The sequence below is a fragment of the Lycium barbarum genome, chromosome 9 (genome assembly GCF_019175385.1).
Source record: "Lycium barbarum isolate Lr01 chromosome 9, ASM1917538v2, whole genome shotgun sequence".
Lineage (NCBI taxonomy): Eukaryota > Viridiplantae > Streptophyta > Magnoliopsida > Solanales > Solanaceae > Lycium > Lycium barbarum.
The window spans coordinates 8820115-8826475 of NC_083345.1; the positions used below are offsets into that span (position 1 = coordinate 8820115).

The 6361-nt window shown below is 33.8% G+C and overlaps 1 long non-coding RNA gene across 2 annotated transcripts; it reads right to left on the minus strand.

Moving 5' to 3' along the window:
• Window positions 1-668: 668 nt before the first annotated feature.
• LOC132610055 (uncharacterized) lies at window positions 669-4219 on the minus strand. 2 transcript variants are annotated; one of them, XR_009570999.1, is made up of 3 exons: window positions 3724-4219; window positions 2202-3605; window positions 669-1821 (listed from the first exon to the last, which is right to left on the minus strand). It is a non-coding gene; the product is annotated as an uncharacterized LOC132610055 (long non-coding RNA). The 2 variants fall into 2 exon arrangements; XR_009570998.1 differs by having other exon boundaries at window positions 669-1831.
• Between the last annotated feature and the right edge of the window lie 2142 nt (window positions 4220-6361).

The following is a 6361-nucleotide window of genomic DNA, read 5'->3' on the forward strand; positions in this document are numbered from 1 at the left end:
AAATCACAATTATTAAGTCGATTTGTTTTTGTATCTTACAATTATTTAATAGGTCAGAACAAATTTGAACAATTAATATATATATATATATATATATATAACAAAAGCTTAATGATATTAAGATGTTGTCTATTCAAGGATTCATGCGAATATGACGTTTCACCAAAACTCCATCTACATCCACTGCTAATTGCCATCAACGACCACAATTATCAACTACCACCATCATCAGCCACAACTACCATCATTGTCAAACACCAAGATCAGTAGTCATCAACACTAGTCGCCATTTATAATCAATCATAATCTACCATCTTTATCACAGTCAACCACCAATTAGTATCAATAATCACAATCATCAACCCCCACTATATGTCGCCACACCGCTAAAAATCATCACCTATGCTATTAGTTATCATTGTCATCCACTACAATTATCAGCCGGTACCACCGGCCGGCACCATCAACAACCATCGTTAACTACTATGGTCAACTACCATCACAACTAATTGCTATATATATATATATATATATATATATATATATATATATATATATATATATATATATATATAACTATTGGTAGAGTATTATGTTAATTAGTATTTTATATGTATTTTGTATTTATTAATAATTTAAACAAAGACCAGCAGTTTTATACATTTAAATGTTGAGAAAATAAATAGTCTTAATTATTTAATATTCATATAATACAACATCTTAATATTCATATGTATATTCAAATTTAAATATCCTACTAATTGGGACCCATGTGGATGGGAGACGTTACTTAAACATTGCTCTATTAAAATTTAAACTCTATTCTACAAGGGATATATACCCAAGAATAAACATCTAAATATTAAATTAACTAGTTAATTTTCCCGCGCTTCGCGTGGTCATAAATGATCTCATTAAACTTACTAATGATCCTATCCTAATATCCGAAAATGTAATCCTCATAAAACTAAGATATTATAACATTCGAACATAAATTAGAAGATTTGACATTGTCACATACCTCAAGAACTTTAGTAAATGATTGGAGAAGTCTTCTAACAATTTTATCATCAACACATTTCCCCATCGTAACATTAATCATAAAAGAATTCTCACTCAAAATTGCCAAAGGCAAATGATTCTTCTAGCTTGTGAAGTATCCGCACTTCTATCTAAGGCTTTAAGGTAAAAGCCAAAGCATCTCATTACCCTAGGAAAAAAGTGTGTGCCCGACACTGTACGATACGGTTTTATTAAAAAGGGCAGCCCGGTGCACTAATCTCCTGCTATGGTACGCAGGGAGATCCGACCACAAGGGTCTATTGTACGCAGCCTCACCTTGCATTTCTGTTAGGGGCTGTTTTCACGACTTGAACTCATGACCTCCTGGTCATATGGCAGCAACTTTACCAGTTACTCTAAGGCTCCCCTTCACGTTACGATTTTATAATCTAATTCAAAATAAGATCACCTGTCTTTCTTTTATCTGATGATTTCTTGACAAAGCATTTATCCATATTATTTAGGGAAAACATCTGCTAGCCTTTTTGCATTATCTTGGATAACATTTACCCGCAAGGCTGCAAACTTGCACAAATTAATGAGTCTTCGACCAGTAAAATGTGTTGGAGCATCTACTATGCATGAAGAAACTTTAGGAATAGTGGCACCACAGGGAAATACAGAGAATACCCTTATAGACATGCTAAGTTATACTACTCTTAACATGTTTAGGAAATAATACCTTTGTGATTTATGAATCCATCTGAACTAACCGGTGCACTAAATGACTCATTCTTGCTCAACAGTCAGTCATTGTCCCTGCAAAATTCTTTTCAAAAGTGTCGAATTTCTCGTCTCTCTCCGTAGACAAAATATTATGGAAAAAATAGATGGCACCATTTGAGATGCCTTTTTCATAGTATAAGTAAATTTGTCAACCCTGATCACGAATTATTTGAGATTCAGCACTTTTCTTCTCGCTGATAAAACTATACTTTTCTTCTTCCTTTAACGGGAAAATTAAAAGCAACTTCAGTTTTTTTATCCTCATCTGTTAGCTAGTCAACGGTTATTTAACATAGCTTTATTGTGTCTTCTCCGGAAGGATTAAGCTGCATCTCAATTTTTTGTGACAGGAACAAATCTTCTCATTCCTTGGTGGATAGAAAAAGTAAAAGACGTTGAAGGGAAAAACATACCTTTAAAAGAGAAAAACGTTATTTGGGCGTACAAAGATATATGAACATCTGTAGGTGAAACACATAATCAATTGGAAAAAAAGGCATCGTCACCAAAATCTTCCATTCATATATCTTTTAAGTGAATTATCTTTATCAAAAGAAAACATTGAAACCGATTGTGTTTTATTTCTTAAAGAATTTATGGGGCAGAGGGCCTACAGCAAAAGGAAATATTGAAGTTACTGTTTTACTGTATTTATGTTTAATGGCTGGTGAAGGACCCTTTTAGTTTTTGTTAACTGATTGGGGATCTTTAAATGATCTCAACTCGCATGTAGCGAAAAGAATCTGTTCGGTGGTAACTGAGAGAGTTTGTTCGTGTGTAACTGAAAGAGTCCTTTCACGCTAGATAAACACATATCTCTGTTATGTTGCGCTATGTCACTGGGTTGTTGTCCTGCTTTTGTGTGTGTGTGTATATACACACACATATTACTTTCTTTAAAGCTCTATAGCAAGAAGCTCTTCCTGCGATCCTATTGTCTTTTGTTCCTAAGAATCTTGCAACTAACAATCAATAGCTACATAATAAGAAGAAAAAGATATTGACCAATATTTGGTAACTCTCATTTACAAAATCAAGTTTAGTAGCAGCTTCCCTCAAGCGAGATTTGAGATCAAATGAGTAGCTTTGCTAACAAAATTTACAAAATCTTATTCTCTCATAGTTAACGTTGCTATGTTCATTTGAAGCACATACATAAGAACATCAACATATAAAAAGGAGTACAAAAATCAGGGAAAAAAACCTTTTTTGCAGACACTAAATTCATCCAAAAGTAAAAGAAATGAGCAAAACAAATATAATTACCAGACTTGAGATTAGTGATGATGGGATATCCAAAAGGTGGCACATAAGGTCGGGTTGTCCTGACTCCACAAAATGTCCAGTATCTATAAGTGAAAGTTCCACAAGGAGAGGTGCTGTGGATTCAGCCCTTGCTTAGACATCATATGCCTAGAAGCTTTACTAGAATTAAGTTTTTCAAACAACCAAGCAATTTGATTGTTGTTTGCTTGTCCTGATCAAAATATAGCATGCAAAGGATGTGTCGTGTCTCTAAAAAATACTTTTACTCTCTCATGATGTTATTACCTAGATTCAAATTCTTCAATTTCATTTAGGGCATTTGAATTTGCTTAAAAGGATTGATATTTAGTAGAAGTTTGTAAATCTCTATCGTTAAGTACAAGTGATTCAATAATACCTCATTAAGAAGACTCGACAAATCACAATAGCAACATCATCACCCCAACAAAGCAAGAATATTTATTGCGTCGCTGCAGGACACAGGGAAAATAAGCAGGCTTATGGCATCAATATAATTCCACAAGTCACACTTGTCCTACGCCAAGAGAAAGCTGCCATGGGCCATGGGTAAGAGAAAAATAACAACGTTGGTGAAAACAACAGAGGCTTAATTTATCCATCCAAAAAGTAAATTGTATTGTGTAAATGATGGAGGCAGAGAGCACTCACATGATCTACTTATTGCCGAAATTAATCAATCCGGTCTGCAAGTATGTCTCCATCTTCTCGACGGTATTTTTTTTTTTTTTTTTATCTATAGGGGTTTTTCTTATGTTGAGAGAGATTGAAATTAAAGGTAATTCTCAATGAGAAAGAAAAACTGCAAAAGATTCTTTAAAAGCTTTTTAAATTTTTTTTTTTTAAAAAAAAAAAACCGTTTCAGGCAGAGGAGAAAGCAATGCGTAATTAAGGCCTCATTTGTTTGCACTTAATGGAGGTCTGAATCTGAAGGGTTCAGATCTTATACCCTTAAGTGCATTTATTTACATTAAGATCTAACAACTTATTTGGTATGAATAGATCTTAATCATTAAGATCTTGAACAAAGTCTGACTATCATTAAGAGGTACTTTTTTTATGAATAATTTTTACCACCGGCTCCACCCCACCACCCAACCTTACACCCTCACTCACCAGCAACACCACCCTAACCCCCAACCCCACCTACCCACCCCCACCCTAACAACCCACCCACCATCACCACCCAAAACCCCACCCCCACCCCAACGACTCATCAACCATCACCACCCACCTATCTTACCCCCAACCACCCTCCTCACCCCACCACCACCACCCACAACACCTACCGTCCCACTTCCCCTCCCCCCCCCCCCCTTACTTACCACCACCACCACCATCCCAACCCTCACCACCCACCTACCTTACTCCCAACCACCACCCCTACCCTAGACCCATCACACCACCACCACCCACCTACCACCCCTACCCTACCTACCCCACCTAACCCAACACCACACACTTACCCCACCCACCACCATTACAAAGCATCTCCACCATCACTAGCGAACATAAATGTTTCATTTTTTTGTCAAATAATAATTTTATTTTATTAAATTTTTATTTAGTTACTTTTTTATTTGAATTGTATATTTATTATGTTTAAATAAATATATTATGCATATTCAGATGTTGAAAAACAAACAGTCTTAATCATTCAGTGTTTAGATGAGACAACATCTTAATCATTTAGATGTGCATTCAGATTCAGACATCTTAATCTTAATGAAAACAAATAAGGCCTAAGTAGACAAAGGAAGCGTCTGTTGAGTTTTAGCCGAAACGATTTTTAAGTTTTCTCTCACTGAAAACCTAAGCGACTTTTGTGTTTTGTTTAACTTATTAATAATTGAATTTTAGAATTTAAATTGTCAAATAAATGAGGAAAAGGATAAATACTCATTCTAATCATAGAGACTGCCATGTTAGCGGGCTTAGTGCTCTGCTTTATATATTTACTAGTGAACAGGTTCGCGCGAAGCGCGGTAATAAACACCTCATTAAATTTATGAAATATTTTTTTTATAATAATGAAATATCTCAATTATTTAAAACTTCTAAAATTTGAAGCACTTAATTATTTGTCAAATTCAAATGGATTAGATTAGTTGCATGTGTTTCTCTAACTTTGATTTTTGTATAATTAATTTAATATAGGTAATAAAATTTATTTTTCGTTAAAAATTATGTATAGGAAGACATGAACTTGAAGAAGATTTAATCTAGTGTAATAGTTTTTATGTATATAACTTCTTTTCTTCTTTGTAGTGTTAACTTTTTATACTTTTATCACTTTCTTCTTGTTTAAAATCTAACTGAAGCCAAAAAATAAAACTGAAAAATAGAAAATGGAAGAGAAATAAAACATAAAATTGGATCCATCTACCCTAAATCTTCTAAATGAAATAACTTTTTATTTTACTTTTCCCTTTCTCTATTTTATATGAAATCCTAAGTAGTAATAATTCAGACTTCATTTTCACAATAAGATATATAAGAAGAAATGGAAAAATTATGTTCAAGGATAATTTAAAAATTGATTAATGGCAAAAAATCAATAAAAGTTACCGTCCATCTCATTGTTAGTTAACTAAAATTTAATAACCTACATCTTGGGGTTAAAAAAATCCGCAAATTGCTTGGAGATCTGCAAAAAGAAAATGGAGAAAGAGAATGGAGGATTTAAAGTTAGTTATCTATAAGATTAAGTTGAATTTTCTGGAGATATGATAGTTCAAGAAGATTTTTCTTCGAGTCTTTATTTTATTATATATATCTCCTTCTTAACAGTTGATGACACTGACCCCCGATTCCATTTTTGTATAGCACCATCCACGGGCGCATCCATCGTTACGGTACCCAGTTCATCGGAATTCAGTACCTATGCACAGAGCATTAATTTATACGTAGAAATTCACGAAAATTACAACAAATAGTAGATATAAACTATAATGGAATGAAAAATTAAATCCGTAATTTTAAATCCTCAATCCGCTTTCATCTCTCTCCATATCATATACCACTTGCTTTCACCACAAAAAAAAGTCTGTAACTCCGGAAGCATGACCTAATAAAAAAATATCAATAACTAAATGGATATCATTCCAAAACTCATCATGATTATAATCCCAAAAGTGTCACCTATTCAAATAGCTAGATATCAATTAAAATTCTCCATCATCACAAATTTCCCCTCACCACCTCCCACCCAAAAAGAAAAAGAAGCTAAGAGAAAGAAAATTACGTATCTGATCAGTCCGCCTCTCTTTCTGCATTACTGATGTTTTTT